Genomic DNA, 19,233 nt, shown 5'->3' with positions numbered 1-19,233 from the left:
ATGCTGCTTTCCCTGTAATAATGAAAAATCTTAACTTTACCTAAATTAAATCTTTCCTTCTGGCTCAGGGTAGGCAGTTGTGAAGTAGAAGTCCCTTTTGCCAGTTAGTCTTTTCTCTCCCTGATCATCCTCTCCCCAACTTCCTTATTTTGGAAGCTCCAAGGCAGGAGTGGGGGAATTAAGAGATAGGATCATTCTTACCCGACTCAATTAGTGCTTTTGGGGTCTAAGTCTTGGGACAGGCACTAGCTAAAGTAGACCATGTTTCCTAGGTTGTTTCAATGGGTCATCTCTTCTGTTGTTCCTTTTACCCAACAGTTGAAGCTCCAGTTGCCTCTAAAACCAGTTTAGATTGCTAATTGGGAATCTTTCTACAACCCATGGGAATCCTGCAGTGGATGTCCTGCATATTTCAGCTTAGGTTTCCATACCCCTCTATGCAGTCCCATTGTACAAGATCCAACTTTCCCTCTTGATGGCCCACAACCATCTGCAGTGACTTCTCTGGCAATTTCTGGAAGTATAGGCCAATATGGAAACCAAGAGACAGGAGAAGGAAAGAACTTATTTTGCACTGTACATACATGCTGCCTTTTGTCTTTAGTACTGAGTATAGGCAATATCTCTTCAAAAATAAACGAAAAGTCTATTTTAAAAAGCAAGCCATAGGCAAAAAATATTTGCAACTCATATATCAGCCAAATCAATTTTTCCAGACTATATTTAAAAATGCTTATAAGTCAATAGTACAATGAGAAACAGTCCAGGGGTGCCTGGGTGGCTCAGTCGATTGAGCGTCTGACTCTGGATTTCATATCAGGTCCTGATCTCATTTGTGAGATCAAGCTCCACATCAGGCTCTGCACTGACAGTGTAGAGCCTGCTTGGCAGTCTCTCTTTCCCTTTCTGCCTCTCCCCTGCTCATGCTTCCTCTCTCTCTCTCAAAATAAACAAAAATTTTAAAAATATCCAATAGAAAAATGGGCAAGATATTTGAAAAGCCACTCCATAAAGAAGATACATAAATGCCCAATAAACACATGAACAAATGCTCCATGCCATTAGTCATTAGGAAGATGTAAATTAAAATCACAACGAGAACACTGAATATCCACTGTAATGTCTAAAGATAAAAAGAACAGCAACATTAAAATTAAGAAGATGTGGAACAACTGAAACTTAAATACACTGCTAGTGGAAATATATATACTATAAATGCTTTGGAACATAGTTTAGAAGTTTCACAAAATATTAAATGTCTACCATATGACCCATCTACTCCACTCCCGGGTATTTACCCAAGAAGAGTGAAAACTTATATCCAAAGACTTGTGCATGAATGATCCTAACACCCTTAGCCAGAATACCTCAAAACTACAAACATCCCTACCTGAAGGGGACCAGGAAGGAAGGGTCTGGCCTTAGCAATTGTGGTGCGATGAGGTTCGAGATTCTGCCCGGGATCAGCGTCATGGCCACGTGCTTGATCATCCCCAGTAATGCCACTGCACACATCCATAGGTTCACTAATGGGGGCAAAGAAAAGAGGGTTGTCCATTATTCATATCACTGGAGTTTGATGGAAAGAGGTGTGTGTCTCTGGACTTAATTGTTACTACGGGTCAAAGTGTTTGGAGAATATCGATTAAGGAAGTATTTTCCTGGCTAATGAAAAATAACTCAGTAATGCTCATCTACCCCTTCTAGAAGGTTATGCAGTGTATTGATGTAGTGCATAATAAAAACGACAAAAAAGTAAAAAAAAAAAAAAAAGCTAGAAACATCCCAAAGGTGTATCAACAGGTGAATGGATAAACAAAATGTTTCACAGCCATATAATGAAAGAATACTCAGTAATACAAAAAAATAAGTACTCATACACACAACATGAACAAATCTCAAGATTATGTGGAGTAAAAGGAGCTTGACAAAATTGAGAATATGCCACATACATTTATTTAAAACTCAAAAAAAAGCAAACTAACCTACAATGATAAAAAGTAATCCAATGGTTACCACAAGGCAGAGGTAAAGGAAGAGATGAACTGCAAAGAGGCACAAGGAAATTCTGTGGGTTTATGGAAGCATTCAGTATCCAGATTTCACAGGTAAATGAGCAGGTCCAAATGCATCACACTACAAAAGTTAAATATGTGCACTTCACTGTATGTATATTCTAGCTCAATAAATACTTTGTTGAGAAAGAGGCACATTATATTTGGGGGGAAATATCTACTGGATAACTTACTGTAAGAGAAATTTACTATTTACCAAATATATTTTTTAACATATGTTCACAGACTCCACCTCACAAAGCCGAAAAAGTGAATTGAGTAGGTTCTGCCCCACTTTTTTTAATATGAAAAAATTAATGATTGGGGAACGAAGGTGTCTTCCCACTATATATATAAACCAAGCGGCTGAGATGTGGTTTGAATTCGGTTCTTTCCACTTCACAATGCTCCCAAATGAAGTACGTCTTATTAAGCAATGGATGAAAAGAGTCTCCTTTCCATCATGATCCTAATCACTACCTATACAAATTCAACCCACATCACAAACTGGGAAAATCCTTATTAAGAATACTGAGTCCCCAGAACTGTCCACTTGGTTGAAACATGATCTTCTTCTTTTTTTTTTTTAATTTTTATTTATTTATTTTAAGAGAGAGCAGGCGCACCCATGCATGAGCAGTGGAGGGGCAGAGAAAGAGGGAGAGAGAGAATTCTAAGCAGGCTTCATGCCCAGCACAGAGCCTGACATGGGGCTTGAACTCATGGCCCCAAGATCATGACCTGAGCTGAAATCAAGAGTAGGACAGTCAACCAACTAAGCCACACAGGCCTCCTGAACCAAGCTCTTCTTGATTGCTAGTGTCCTGAAATGTCCACATTGACAATGACACATATATATTTTGCAAATCTTTAATTATTGATAATATATACAGTCCTGATGAAGTAAATTTTTCTCCTACAGGGGCTCCTGGGTAGCTCAGTTAAGTGTCTGACTCTTGATACAGGCTCAGGTCATGATCTCATGGTTTCATGAGTTTGAGCCCCACATTGGGCTCCATGCTGACAGCATGGAGCCTGCCTGGGATTCTCTCTCTCCTGTCTTTCTTCCCCTCCCCCACTCATGCTCTGCCCCCCCCCAAATAAATAAACATTAAAAAATTTTTTAATAAAAATTAAAAAAAAATTTCCTTCTCCCTCTGCCTCTCCTGTGCTCGCACTCTCTAAAATAAAAATTTAAATTAAAAAAATTCTTCTACATATTTAATATCAAAAAGCAAAATGTAGAGCAGTACATATTATAAAATATTATTTTTGTAAATATTTCAAAAACTTTAAGAAACCACCCAAGCATCCATTGGTGAATGAACAGATAAATAAAATTTGGTATGTACTACAAACAATGGAATATAATTCAGCCTTAGAAGGGAAAGAAATCCTACCACATGATGCAACATGGATAAACCTGGAGAATATTATGCAAAGTGAAGCCCATCACCAAAAGACAAATAATGCATGATTCCACCTAAGTAAAGTATCTGAAGCAGTCAAATTCATAGCATCATAAGGTAAGATGGTGGATTATGAAGGCACGGGAGAGGTATAGAGAGGGGAGTTATTGTCTCAGGGTTTCAATTGTGAAAGTTTCACAATTGAGAGTTTCAATTGTGAAAGGTAAAAAAGTGCTGGCAAGTAGTTGCATACAATGTAAATGTACTTAACAGTACTAAACTATACCCTTGGAAATCGTTAAGATTGAAATTTTATATTATGTTTTTATGCACAATAAAAATAAATCAATATGAATTTAGTGTTTAAAAATTAATGTTTAAGGTAAAAATAAAAAATTAGGACACATTCTATCTGTAAAGTTATACCCATGGGTACTATCTCTTTATCTCATCTATAAAGCTTCCTACTTCCTTTTTTTTAAGAGTTTATTTCTTTTTTCTTTTAATGTTTATTTATTTTTGAGAGAGAGAACGTGAGCGTAAGCATAAGCATGAGCAGGGCTGAGCAGAGAGTGGGAGACAGAGGATTGGAAGCAGGCTCTGTGTTGTCAGCACAGAGCCCGATGGGGACTCAAACCCACAAACTATGAGATCATGACCTGAGCCAAAGTTGGATGCTTAACCAACTGAACCACCCAGGCACCCCTAAAGCTTTCTACTTCTTGAACAATTTTAATAATTTATGTTTTCAGAAAATTATTTATGTCAGTGAGATCTTCAAGTTAAGAGCATAGAGTTACACATGACTTCTGTATAACTCTGAAAATCTCCTTAATATTTATGGTTATAGTCCCTTTATCATTTTTGATTTTATGGATTTTCCTCCTTTCTTACTTTTATTAGGCTAGAATTTGGTCCCCTACACCAACTCCCCCCCCCCTTTTTTTAAGAAAAAGTATTTAGGGATTAGTTGAATTCACTGGTTTCCTGTTTCTAGTTCATTAACATCTGCTCCTAATCTTATTGTTTCCTCATGTTTTCCTTACATTTATGTTGTTGTAGCTTTGGAAGCTGAACATTTACTAAAAGAAACTTTGTAAAGCTATGAATTTTCCTCTGACTAAAGCTCAGCTATAACTCTTAGATTAAGGCACAATATATTCTTGCGGTTATTTTTTCAAGTATTGTGAACTGTGGCTTTTGCTTTTCCTCCTCAACCCAAGGATTATTAAAGGAAGTTTACATTTCCTAAGTATGTGGAAATAAGTAAGGCTTCCATTTGTATGTCTATTATTAATTGCAAATATTACTGAATGTGTGCTATGTATGCTTTTTAGAACTGGGCTTTACCAAAAAAAAAAAAAAAAAAAAAACTGGGCTTTACATCATGGCCAATATGATTACATTTCCTTAATGTTCCATGGGTACACAAAAGAAGATATAGTTATTTCAGATAAAGAATTTTATTTGAATTGATTACTTTAACTTTACTAATTGAAATAATCAGGTCTGCAGGGTGCCTGGGTGGCTCAGTCAGTTAAGTGTCTGACTTCAGTTCAGGTCATGATCAAACGGTTCATGGGTTTGAGCCCTGCGTCAGTCTCTGTGCTGACAGCTCAAAGCCTGGAGCCTGCTTTGGATTCTCTGTGTCCCTCTCTCTCTGCCCCTCCCCTGCTCATGCTCTGCCTCTGTCTCTCAAAAATAAATAAACGTTAAAAACATTTTTTTTAAATAGTCAGATCTTCTACAATGCTTCATACATTGTGTTTTTACATGTTAAATTCCTCTTTTCCCATTGGCATACTGTTAGTTTCTCCTTGTATCTGGCAGTATTCAATTATCATTTTTAAATGGATCTTATTTTGTGCATAAAGGTTTATAAATATTATACTTTTATTATGCTTCCTTTTTTAAATCCCTTATCAGTACTGTTTATTTAACAGAGATGATGGACATGTTCTAGATCAGTGATGTCCAATATGCTGGCTGTTGAACACTTGAGCAGATGTGGCTACTAAACACTTGAAATGTGGCTATTATTACTGAGGAATAGAACTTTTAAGTTCAATTTTATTTAAATTAGATTAAACTTAAATGCAGGGGTGCCTGGGTGGCTCCATTGGTTAAGCTTCTGATTCTTGATTTTGGCTCAGATCGTGGGATCGAGCCTCATGTCAGGCTCTGCACTGGCCGGTATAGAGCCTGCTTGGGATATTCTCTCTCTCGCTCTCTGTCTCTCTCTCTCTCCTTCTCCCTCTCCCTCTCCCTCTCCTTCTCCCTCTCTCCCTCTCTGCCCCTCCCTGCTTGTGCACACACTCTCTCTCAAACAAACATTAAAAATAAACAAATAAATAATGGAGATATATAGATAAATAAATAGATTTAAAATCAAACAGCCACCTGTAGCTAATGACTACACTATTAGAGCAAGGCTAAACTAATAATAAATAAACGGCCTTATCTTATGAATGAGCTTGCTTGAGATTCCACTTTGTCTATTAATATGCTTTCTTTGTGCTTGCATTTGCTGATATATGTCATCCTTTTACTTTTCACCTTTAAGAGTTACTTTTACACATGTCTTTTATAAGCCACAGGAAGTACAGGTGTATTTTGTTTCCTAGTTCAGTCTGTGAATGTCTGTTGTATAATAGAAATGTTTAACTCACACATTTATTGGCATTTCTTGGTCTTACTTCTGTTGTTGTGTTTGAATTATTATTTGTTCCTACTTATTTTTTTTAATATGGATGATCTTTGACTTTTTTTTTGCTTTAGTAATTTGGAAAGTATACTTTCTGCTTTTAGTTCTGCATGTGGTTACCCTTAAATTTAAAATACATGAATCTATGGATATCCTTGAAACTTTCCTTCCCCATCCTGATCTCCCAGGTGATTTTGGCATTGTATATTTTAGACAAAACTTTGTATTTTCAATATTTGAAACAATGTTACCTACTCTTTCAAGGATTATTAATATCTGTGTTTTTTATAACCTCATCTATAACATCATTTAAGTAATTCTAAGTTTAAATGAATTCAATGCATGCATCAATCTATTTATACTAAAGTCTATTTTCTTAAGATCTTTATTTTTTCAAATTGTTTTCTGGTGACTCTGAGTACCTATTTTGAGTCACCTCACTCATTGTCCACATATTCTACATGAGTAGAATATTTCTGAAGGTATCTTTTTGTTGCATTGTCAGAGTAGAGAACACCTTGGTCAAAATATTGTTCTATCAAATAGGTAAATGCTGCTCTACTGTCTTATTGCATTTAACATTTATTATACCAAAATGCCAAAAACGTATTTAATTTTGAGGTGACTTGTTTATTTTCAGTTTTTCATTGTTTCTCTTTTTTGACTGGGTGCTTGAATTTTTTTTATTCTCAAAATCCAGTACATTCACCAGGATTATTTAGGTGTCAGTCACATCTTGTAAATTCAACTGGTACCTAGTGATGCATTTTGATCTGCAGATTCAGCCATTTCTTCATTTAAGCAATGTTTTCTTCTATTATTGTTTCTATTGCATTTATTCTTGTCTCCTGAGATACATACACTGGCCACATATTGGTTCTCCATTCACTGGTCCATTATATTTATTATTGATTTTCTCATTATTTTTACCTCCTTGCTTCTTTTCTCTGTATTCTAGGAGACTTTCCGTTTGAACCCAAAAGTGATTTTATTTTCCACATTCTCAAGCCTGAACGCTATTGCCAATTTATTTATCACAAGATAGTATCATAATTTTGTTTTTGATAGTTGGCTATTTTGGTTTACGAAAATAATAATTTCTCATGGTTTGAACTAATACAAGAATAGTAACTGCAGGGGCGCCTGGGTGGCACAGTCGGTTAAGCATCCGACTTCAGCCAGGTCACGATCTCGCGGTCAGTGAGTTCGAGCCCCGCATCAGGCTCTGGGCTGATGGCTCGGAGCCTGGAGCCTGTTTCCAATTCTGTGTCTCCCTCTCTCTCTGCTCCTCCCCCGTTCATGCTCTGTCTCTCTCTGTCCCAAAAATAAAATAAACGTTGAAAAAAAAAAATTAAAAAAAAAAATTAAAAAAAAAAAAAAAGAATAGTAACTGCAACAGGAATGGCGATGGCAAAAAAGAATTGGAAATACAATGAATGCCCATTAATATGGAAATGATTGAATAATGTCTGATACATTCATATTATAAGCTATTTTACTGCCATTAAAAGAATTGTGGAAATCTCACTAAATCCACTAGATATTAATAAATAAAAGATAAAGAAAAATGTCTAACATGATAACCAATTGTATAAAATATTGACCAAACAAAACCTCTGTGTCTGAATCAGATGAAGTAAATATAGAGAACGGATAGAATGATATACATCAGGCTATTAACTTTAGTTATCATGTGGGAGTGTAATGAGAAGGAAGAGAAGAAGAGGGGAGGCCAAAGTCCCATAAAGCGTACCCCTATGGGGCACCTGGGTGGCTCAGTCAGTTAAGCATCCAACTCTTGATTTCAGCTCAGGTCATCATCTCACAGTTGGTGAGATTAAGCCCCACACTGGGCTCCATGCTGACAGCCTGGAGCCTGTTTGGGATTCTCTCTCCCTCTCTCTCTGTCCCTCCCCCTCTCATGCTTGCTCGCTCTCTTGCTCTCTCTCAAAATAAATAAAAATAAACTTAAAATTTTTTTAAAAGGTACCCTTAACAATAAAGCAAGCATTTAGACTCTGATGCCATCTATGAAAAATAACATATGCATATACACATAATGAACCACACAAAATGGTGGTCATCCTCAAGTGATTATCTCAGTTTGATGGGATATTAGATGCTTCTAACTTTCTTCCTTCTTCTATCCCAAACACACACACACACACATGCTCTCTAAGGAACTTTGACTCTGCTTCCTCTCTTTGGTGAAACTTCTCCACTGACGGCCAGACTCAGACGAGTACGTCTTCAGACGGATGGTCTCTACATCATAGAGTCTGGTTAAGTTCCGTTTTAGCCCTGGCTCTTTCAAAGTAGGGAGAGATTATGAGGTCCAGGATTTCGACTATTTCTGGTTAGGCTACAATTCTCCCTCTGAGTGGGGAGTTATAGGACAACTTCCAATGTTTTGTTTTGTTGTGTTGTGCTTTTTCTTTTCCAATTTGGTCCCATCTGCACTCTATGTTAACTGTTCCTTTCTTTTTACATTTCAGGATGACACAGGTTTCTATCTTTATTTTAAATTTCCTCAGTCCTTCCAAAATATCCCTATTTCTTAAACTTGGTCTCTTTTACTTCTTTATTTCTAAGGTCCATTTATTTAGAGTCCACCTAACCTATCAAGAATACTTACGTTCATTTTGCCTTTCTAGTAATTGTCATGATTCTGACTACAAAGATGTTGAATACTCCTTTTCACAGGACCTGAAACAACCAAACAATCTCAATGCCCTGAGATTGCCAAGACCCTTGAACCACGTTGAAACTAGTAACAAAGCTTTAAAAGCTTCTACTCTTCTTTAATACAGGCCCCTTGAGCCCTCAGCCATCACACCCTCCCACCCCATCAATGTTTTATGGAAGCTAAATTAAAGGCTGTTTTCAAACTCTTAATTGTAAAGCATTACTTTCAATTTTCATAATGACTGAGACCAAATTTATCTTCTGGGCATTGCTTAGGCTGTCCCTAGTTGCAGAGAGGCAAGGGCTGTTTAAACCTATAATCTTAGTTTCAATCCACACTCTATAATTTTCTGGAATGACGGCTCTGACAAGAAAATGCCTAGAAAGACACCAACCTCAGGGTCTCACAACTCTGCAAAAGCTGCTGGTTGACAGATTTTGACATAAGGGCCCCTTGGGGCAAGTTTCCATATGAATCAGACACCCTCTGGCTTGGCCCCAGCTTTTTCAAATGTGGGCTTCTGTGCACTATTTAACCCTCACCTTTCATCTCACTGGCCTTGGTCCACCAATCACAGAACAACAACAAGCAAAGGAACAGTTTGTCCAAAATCAGCTACACCTGCACAGTAGAGATCTGTGGCCTACTGTGCTCCAGCATGGGAGAGTCATAGTGAGCATTTGTCTGGAAGTAAACCACATGGGCTTCAAATAAGTAGGATCACTTCAAATCATTTCAAACCAAACCATCCACCACAGTGTACTGACAATTCTGACCAAAATTCTTGACTCAGCAGAGGTAGAAGTTACAGAGGAGGAACAAAGAGTCAAGGTGAGTCGTGTTGCAAAGAAAGAGCGAATAGCAATGACCTAAAAATCTTGCTTTCTTCCATCCCCGCATAAAAACCTGTCCATCACAGATTTCCCAAGATTCTTAAAATTCCCATCAGAGGCATTACTCTTTTAGGTGAAAGGTATTGAATATCCTTGTTAAAATTTAACTAGGTAACCCAGAAAAGGTAACTCAACCATTACAAAAAAACCTTAGGGTCCTTGTTGTTCACTATATTAGGTAAATGCCTAGAAAAAAACTAATAACAAAACATAATTTGTAAAATGCTTTATAACATACACATTGATGCTTTATATATATATGTTCATATCATACAAATGGCATTAGAAGGAAATATTATTACCCTTGTTATTTGGTAAGAAAATTGAGACTCAAAGAGGTAAGTTGACTCCATCTAGCTAGCAACTGACATTTGCACTAACAGTGGGTCAAAGGACAGAGAAAAATTTGAGAGAAGGGATCTAGAAAGATCTTGAACACTGCGGTGCAGGCTAGGGTGAGGCCCAGGGTGGGGGGCACTAAGTACCCAGAGAATACAGAGTAGCTGAGCTTCAGGCAGAAAGGGAGGTAGATGTGTAGGTGAAGAAGACAAACTTTTCCCACTCCAGAACTCTGCAGAAGATAGACTCTGCCAGTGGCCTTAGAGTATGCAGATCCACACTCAAGGATCTTTTAAAAAACACAGCATAGCATTGGGTCTGTCAGTGTCCAAAAATAAACTAAAGTAACACAAATCTACTGAGAAGTAAGCAACCCGGGTTCTGGTGCTGGCTCCACTAATTACTAGCTGCATGATCACTTGTGCATTTTTCCATCTATCTCTTTGAACTTTGGCAAAAGAAGAGCGGCCATAGAGAATGAAAAAGACCACAGGACTTGTGACCAGAAGACCAAGTCTTCAAGATTCAACAAAGCATTCAGTATATGCTGTGCACTGATCTCATCTCTGGGGATATAGACATGAACAGGACAGGTAAGACCCCTATTAATATTTAGTTTGCATTCTAGTGGCAGTGAACACAGAGGATGATCAACCAAATAGGCAAACAATGTGAATGATATGTGCTATGCAAAAAATAGATTCTGAGTTCTGACTACAAAAATGTGGGGCAAGTGACTTTCCTTCTGCACCTCAATCTCTGGTCTTTAAAAAAATGCTAACACCTCAGGCCAGGACTACTGCACAGATTTGCTGTAAGGATCAAATGAAAGAATGGACTCAAAAGCTAATTGTGTAATGCAAATTGTTTACACAATCTTTACCAGAAAGGAAGGAGAAATCTTCTGACCACTTCACTGCTGGGAGCCAGCAAAGAAACTGAGCATGCCAGAGATTCTGTTGTTTCCAAAGACAAGATATAAAAGGGCATGCTCACTAACAACATATAAAAGGATACCAATCAATATAGACCACAATGTTCTCCTCTGTGGGTAACTAGTAAGGAGTGTTAGAAGAAAATGAGTTGAGACTCAAGCTAAATCAGAGAAAATTCTCACTTCACATATTTGAGGGTTTTTGTTTTGTTTTGTTTTTGTTCATTATGTGTGTTTCTTCTTTAACTTAGAAACAACATTTAATTTGACCTTCAAAAGTTAATTACAACTGGCAACAGCTTTTCTCAGATACTTCTCTCAGGTTCAAGAGAGGGGAGGAATTTAGCCCTTGATGAAAAACACACACATACACACACAACACTCCAGGGGAGGGGAGGATAACCTTAAATAGTAATAACATTCCACAGCTACATGATTGGATAAAACTTCCAAGCTGGCTGTTCTTCCAGATGCTTGCTTCAGAAGGATGTAACAGCTCATAGCTTTATATTTACACACTTGAAACAAAGCTTCTGTTTCATTCATAGACTCTCTGAGGCTCCCACAACACCACACCACCTTCTGTCATGGCACTCGGTAGTCCTCTCATCCAGTCTGCAGCTGCCTCCCAAGCAGTGGGGTGGGAGACCATGAAGTTGATTCCTTTACTCTCATAAGCCACCACATTTTTGGTGCTGTCAAGGTACTTTTTTTTTAATAGCCCATTCCAAGTGGATACTGAAACCCCAACCTGGCCATTGTGATGTTCAACAAGTGTTCCCACATTAGGCTGAGACTTAATAATTCACAACTGGTGCCAGAACTCACAGAGGGCCACATTGTCCACCCCCCCCCCAACCTTGCTTTTTCCTGGCTAGAGCTAAGAGCTCCAGATTGCAGGGGTTCTAGTCCAGAGGGTCTACATCAGGCTTTACCACTGGCTTGGCACTGGTTGAGAGTGCTGTGACCCCACGCCTGGGGTTCCTGCAAACAGAAACTCCCACAATCACGCTCACTGGCCACAGCCATATTAACTCAACAAATTTAGTTTTTGTTGCTGGAATTCATAGGACATGCAAAAGCTAAACTTGAGACAACATCAGTAAGTGGCCTCACAGCCTCCAACTCAAATAAATTATTATGCAAACCCTAAAATTTAGTATTGTATACCACTGGCAGAAACAGAACTGAGCATAGGTAAAAGGACACCCAGGCAAGAGAGTCTAGGTGTATAGATGGAAGTTGGCATTATAGGCCCATGCTTTGTAAGTGAAGTTATAACCCACAGTTCAGAAGAGAGGGAGAGAGAGAACACCAAAAACAAACTCTTAGGCCTACTTTACCAGAACAGTACTGGTCAGCAGCTTAGCAATGTGCTAGAAGACAAGTTATTTAAGTCTTATTTATCTCACTTCCACAAGTAACTTCCTAAAGCACGGGTTCTCAACTTTGGTTGCACATTACAATCACTTGGTATGTTTTAAAAGAAGCCGATGCCAACATCCCATTCTCAGAGACTTGAATTTAATTACTCTACAGCATCTCAAGGTGGTGTTATCATTATAGCACACAGAGGGGATTCTAATGTATAGCCAGCTTGAGAACAAATGGGTCTACAATGGGTTTCAATGGCCACCATAGATATGAATAGCATTCCTCACTACCTGTGTTCCATCAGCCCTTCCAAGTACTAGTGGTGCTCAATAGATCACAAGTGAGAAGATGTAAAACCAGGAGCATTTCATGAACACCCATCAGAAGTCCCTCAACCTCTGTCCTCTGCTCCTCGGTGACCCACCCCACTGCACACAGTTTATAGCTCTCTCAAAACATGCATCACACATGTCATTCACGACTAGTAGATAAATACAGTATTTCTCCACCCAGGAACAGGGAATGTGGCTTAGCTGTCCCTGTCTCTCACCACATGCCAAAAGAGATCCTATGTAATAAGTACTTTCAGAGTCGGTGTTCACTGAATAATTTCATCCCAGCTGGAGCCAAATAATACCTTGTGGATGAGAGGGTGGGGCAAGAGGGAAAGGGGGGAGGACAGGGAAAGAATACGAACAAAGAAAGTGGAAGAGAGAAGGGAAAATGAAGGCATAAAAATGGTTACCAAACAGAAGCAAAGTCACCACAAAGAATTTTCAGAGCTGGAAAAGCCCTCATAAATCACCTAATCTAGCTTCTAAAATATTGACTTTTAGGGCCACCTGAGAGGCTCAGTTGGTTAAGCATCCAACTCTTGATTTCAGTTCAGGTCATGATCTCACAGTTCATGATACTGACCCCAAGTCTGGCTCCTCCATGCTGACAGCACAGAGCTTGCTTGGGATTCTCTCTCTCCCTCTCTATCTGAGCCTTCCCTGCTCATTCACGCGAGTGCTGGCTCTCTCTCTCTCTCTCTCTCTCTCCATCTCCCTCTTTCTCTCTCGATAAACACTGAAAAATTATAATGATCTTTAAGCTATATAGACCCTTTGAGTTACTTCTTAATACCAAGATTCCTTGGCCTCATCTGAACTTACAGACTCAAAAATAAACAAACAAACTTACAGACTCAAAGGATAAAGAAATGAAGGATGACCAAAAATATGAACTTTTAACATACTCCTTTGCATGGTTCTTATACGCCTTCAAATGTGAGAATCCCTAGTTTAAATTCACTCATTTCTCAAAAAGGAAAACATGACCATAGAGGAACAAAGGAATTTTCTGAAGGTTATAATGCTCATTAGTGGCAGAAACGGAACTTCAAAACACAGCTTTCCAACTCACAGTCTAGTGCTATTTCTACTATTCCATGCAGGTCCTGTCAGGGCTAAGAAATATGAACACTAAGACCTATTCTTATTCCAGAAAAAGTCCCTATTTGGTGTCACATTTCCTCAAATATCCTATACCTGTTTGCCAAAATACACATCTAATTAAAAGCAAAAACAGCGGGACACGTGGGTGGCTCAGTCAGTTGAGCCTTGGAGTCTTGATTTCGACTCAGGTCATGATCTCACAGTATCTGAGTTCATGCCCTACGCTGACAGTGCAGAGCCTGCTTGGGATTCTCTCCCTGTCCCTACCCTACTTGCACACTCTTAAACAGACATTAAAAAAAAAATAAAACACAACAGCAACAAAAACCTCCATGCAAAGGCAGCCATGACGAATAATGTTGCTAAGTGTTGCCCTTCCCAGGACTATATACACAATAAGCGAAATTCTCAAAAGCAGCCATAACCCAACCACCCAAGTCATGACTCACAATTGACAACAATGTAAGCATCAAATGAACCACAGTGGAGACGTTTGGGGAGCAGGAAGTTTTCTTTCATGGTTTCTTCTGTTATGCATAAAGTCACTACTGATTAGCAATAATTTTACAGGTGCCAGTTTAAAGACATCAATTTTTCTGCATTATTATCTCCTGGGGGATTCTATGGATCACATAACCAACATCTTCTTCAGAAGGATTGTGGACTGCTCTCTGGACAACTCAGAAGGATTTTTTCCGTTGCCTTTCCTGAAGTGGCCATCTGCTACCGAGAAGGCATTTCTAACTAGATTTATGGCTCTGGAACGTGGGATTGATCCATCCAGCTGATTACAATTTTATATTATGCAAGATTGGATGCCTTTAGGGCCCAGTTGGCCCAGGAATTTCTAATTGGCCCAGCAGATATATCTGCTGAGAATGACACTCCATTACCTGCTGGAGCACACGTATATGAATAACCTTCATGCATTGACATAAACTGGGAATCAAGGACAGGCTATGGCATTTGGATACATTGAAAAACATGCACTACTTGAGATAATGTTCAGAGACCATACCAAAGAGTCAGAACTTCAGAAGCACATATCCACCTCTACTCAACTTGTGACCATTGCAGTGTAACATTCCAACAACCTAAAGAAACACAGTTTGGGGGTACCTGGGAAGCTCAGTTGGTTAAGCATATGACTCTTGATTTCAGCTCAGGTCATGATCTCACAGTTTGTGAGATCAAGCCCCACAGTGGGCTCTGCACTGACAGCACAGAGACTGCTTGGGATTCTCTCTCCATCTCTCTCTGCCCCTCCCCTGCTCACACTCTCTTATTCTCAAAATAAACAATTTTAAAAAAAGAAAAAAACCCACAATTTTGTAACAATTCAAAAGACTAAAATCCATGAAATAAAATATATAAGTCGGGGCACCTGGATGGCTCTGTTGGTTAAGCATCCGACTCGATCTCGGCTCAGATCATCATCTCACAATTTGTGGGATCAAGCCCCACGTCCGGGTCTGTGCCGATGGCATGGAGCCTGCTTGGGATCCTCTCTCCCTCACTCTCTGCCCCTCCCCTGCTCACACTCTCTCTCCCTCTCTCTCTCTCTCAAAATAAACATTTAAAAATATGTTACATAAATCAGCTATATAATTGTGAAACATAAATTCTACTTCTATATGTTCTTTATATAAACATCACAAAATTTTTGTTCTGCTTCAAATTCGAAACAAAAAAAAAACTGAGTATCACATTATGGAAAAGCCTATTACCAAGACATAACATACACCCAAACTGTATTTTGGAGAGTACAACCTCTGTTCAAAGGTGTGTTGTCCTCTAGCTGGCAAAGTGGATTTATTAAGCACTTAAGTACATGAAGAAGTAAAAGTCTGGGCACTTAGCCAAGAGCTATTTATAAATTACTTTGAAAGACATAATGTATAGAATAAAATCATATGAAAGAAAGCACTCACCATAACAGATAGTGTGACATTTGGCAAGACTCAACTGTATATTTATTATTATGTTTCATGTATCTGTGAGTCTGTTTCTGTTTTGTTCATTTGTTTTGATTTTCAGATTCCACATATTAAGTGAAATCATACCATACTTGTCCTTCTCTGACTTACTTCACTTAGAATAATACAGCCGAGGTTTATCTATATTGTCACAAATGGCCAGATTTCATTCTTTTTTGTAGCTGAGTAATATTCCATGGTGTATACATATATACCACCTCACACACACATACACACAACATATCTTCTTCATTCATGCACCTATCGAATGATGCTAACACTACTTTCATCTATTGGCTATTATAAATTATCCTTCAACAAACATAGGGGTACATATATCACTTTGAATTAGTATTTGCATTTTCTTGAGATAAATACCCAAAACTGAATTCAATGGATCATACATTCTCTTTTGAATTTTTTTAGGAACCTCCATACAGTTGCCCATGGTAGCTGCACAAATTTACATTCCTACTAGCAGTGTGTAAAGCTTACCTTTACTCCTCACATCTTCACCAACACTTGTTATTTCTTGTCTTTTTGATTCTAGCCATTCTGACAGGTGTAAGGTGAGATCTCATTGTGATTTTGATTTGCATTATCCTGATGACTGGTGATGTTGAACATCATTCCATCTATCTGCTGTCCATCTGGTCTTCTTTAAAAAATATCTATTTAAGGCCTTTACCCACTTTCTAATTGAGTTGTTGGTTCTTTCGATATTAAGTTGTATATGTTTTTATATATTTTGGATACTAACCTTTTATCAGATATATTATTTGCAAATCACTTCTCCCATTGACTAGGCTGCCTTTGCATTTTCTTTATTTCCTTCACTGTGCAAAATCTTTTTAGTTTGATGTAATCCCATTTGCTTATATTAGCTTTTGTTGTCCTTGCCTATGGAAAATGGTCTAAGAAATTATTGCTAAGACCAATATAATAAGCTTACTGCTTATGTTCTCTTCTAGGTGTTTTATGGTCTCAGGTCATACATTCAAGACTGTAATCCACATAGAATTTACGGTATGGTTTCAGATCTTACACTCAAGACTTCAATCAATTTTCAGTTTTTTTAATGTTTATTTATTTTTGAGAGAGAGAGAGACAGAGACAGAGAGAGACAGAGAGAGAGAGAGTGCAAGCAGAGGAGGGGCAGAAAGATTGGGAGACACAAAATCCGAGGCAGGCTTCAGGTTCTGAGCTGTCAGCACAGAGCCTGACATGGGGCTCAAACCCACAAACTGTGAGATCATGACCCAAGCTAAAGTCCAACGCCCAACCAACTGAGCCACCCAGGTGCCCCTCAAGACTTTAATCTAAATTTTCAATTTATTTTTGTATATAAGATATTCTATTTTCATTTTTTTGCATGTAGCAGTATCCTTTTCCCAACACTATTTACTAAAAAGTCTCTTTTCCTCATTGTATATTCTTGCCTCTTTGTCACAGATTAATTGACCATATATGTGTGTGTGGATTTACTTCTAGGTATCTTATTCTACTCCATTCATTTATGTATCTGTTTTCTAGCCATCACCATACTTTTTTAATACAGCTTTGTAGTATAATTTGAAATCAAGGAAAATGATACCTCCAAACTTTGTTCTTCCTTCTCAAGATAGCTTTGGCTATTCAGGGTCTGTTGTGTGTCTACACAAATCATAACTTCGTACAACTTCATTGTAGTTCTATGAAAAATGCCATTGGTATTTTGATGGGAATTGCATTTAAACTATAGATTGCTCTGCATAGTATGAATGGACATTTTTACAATAAATATTAATTCTTCCAATCCACGAACACAACATATCTTTCTATTTATTTCTGTTGTCTCCAATATTTTTAATCAATCCTTTATAATTTTCAGAGTAAAAATCTTTAACCTCTTTCATTTAATTTATTCCTGGGTATTTTATTCCTTTTGATATAATTGTAAATGGTACTATTTTCTTAATTTCTTTCTGACAGCTTATTATTAGTATATAGAAATGCAATTGATTTCTGTATGCTAATTTTGTATCCTGAGACTTTACTGTATTCATTTTCCTATTAGTTTTTGGTGGAATCTTTATAGAATTTTCTATATATAGTATTATGTCATCTGTCATTATTTTTTATTTAGATGCCTTTTATTTCTTTTTCATGCCTAATTACTGTGGAGAGGACTTCCAAAATATGTTGAATAAAAGTGAGTGGGCATCCTTGTTCCTGATCTTACAGGAAAAGCATTTGGTTTTCACCACTGAGTATTATGTTAGCTGTGGGCCACACTGGCTTTTAATGGTGCCTGAAATTTCCATCATTAGTAAAACATTAAGACAATGACTCTCATCCTTTTTGAGGGCAATAGACATAGTGAAATCTTTATGAGGAAAAGGCACAATATAATCTGTTGAAAAAAAATACATCTGGTAATGATTAAGAGCATGAGCTCTGGAATATGGCTGCCTGAGTTAATACCTGTGAATCTATGTTACTTCCTAGCTGTATGGATTTCATTCAATCTGTTCCAGGCAAGCTTCTACCCTCATCAATTCACAACACTGCCCTTGTCAAGGTCAAGTATGATCCATATGTTGCTAAACCAATGGGAAATTGTCAGTCCCCACCTTATTGAATATCAGTAGTATTTACCATTATATCTCTCCAACTTGAAATATATTCTTTACCTGGATTTCAGAGCAACCCACTCTTGTGGTTTTCCTCATTCCTCACTGATTTCTCCTTCTTACTTTCTTGTTTGGCTCTCCTTCCTCTTCCCAATGTCTATATGCTTAAATGCCCCAGGACTCAGTTCTGAACTTTCTTCTCCTCTCTTTCTATATATACTCATCCTTGCTGACCTCCTGCAGTCTCCTCCCATTGAATCACTTATACCTCCTAAATTTATAATTCTACCCAGTGCACCTCCCCTGAATTCCATATGTATATATGCAACCACTTCCATAATACCTCCCACTTCACTGCCTGATAGGCCTCTAAAACCTAACACATCCAAAACCAAACTGTGGCTCTTCCTTCTCAAACCTGTTCATCCTACCATCACTTCCATTTCAGGTGTTGGAAATTTCCAGCTGCTGAGGCCACAAACTTTGATGTCATGTTTGACTCCTATTTTCTTTCATATCCCAATCCCTTTAAGTAGCAAATCCCACTAGTCCATTTTAATAATCTCTCCAAAATGCAACCACTTCTCAAGACCTATACCATCACCATCCTGGTCTAAGCCACCATCATGTCTTACAAGAATATTTATGCTAGCCTCAAACTGACCTACCAGCTTTTGTCATTGGCCCCTCATAGTCAGTTCTCAACACAGCAGCCTGGGTTGCTATTAAAATGGACAGATTGGGGTAGGGGGTGGCTCAGTCGGTTAAGCGTCCAACTCTTGATCTCAGCTCAGATCATGATCTCGGCCAGGT

General features: G+C 38.1%; 1 pseudogene; it reads left to right on the top strand.

The window, feature by feature from the left end:
• Positions 1 to 1,392: 1,392 nt before the first annotated feature.
• Positions 1,393 to 1,649, top strand: LOC123595273 (annotated as a pseudogene).
• Positions 1,650 to 19,233: the final 17,584 nt, after the last annotated feature.

Source organism: Leopardus geoffroyi, chromosome X (assembly GCF_018350155.1).
Source record: "Leopardus geoffroyi isolate Oge1 chromosome X, O.geoffroyi_Oge1_pat1.0, whole genome shotgun sequence".
NCBI classification, from domain to species: domain Eukaryota; kingdom Metazoa; phylum Chordata; class Mammalia; order Carnivora; family Felidae; genus Leopardus; species Leopardus geoffroyi.
The sequence above is the reverse complement of the archived record's forward strand: the minus strand, read 5'-3'. Positions and strand labels throughout refer to the sequence as shown.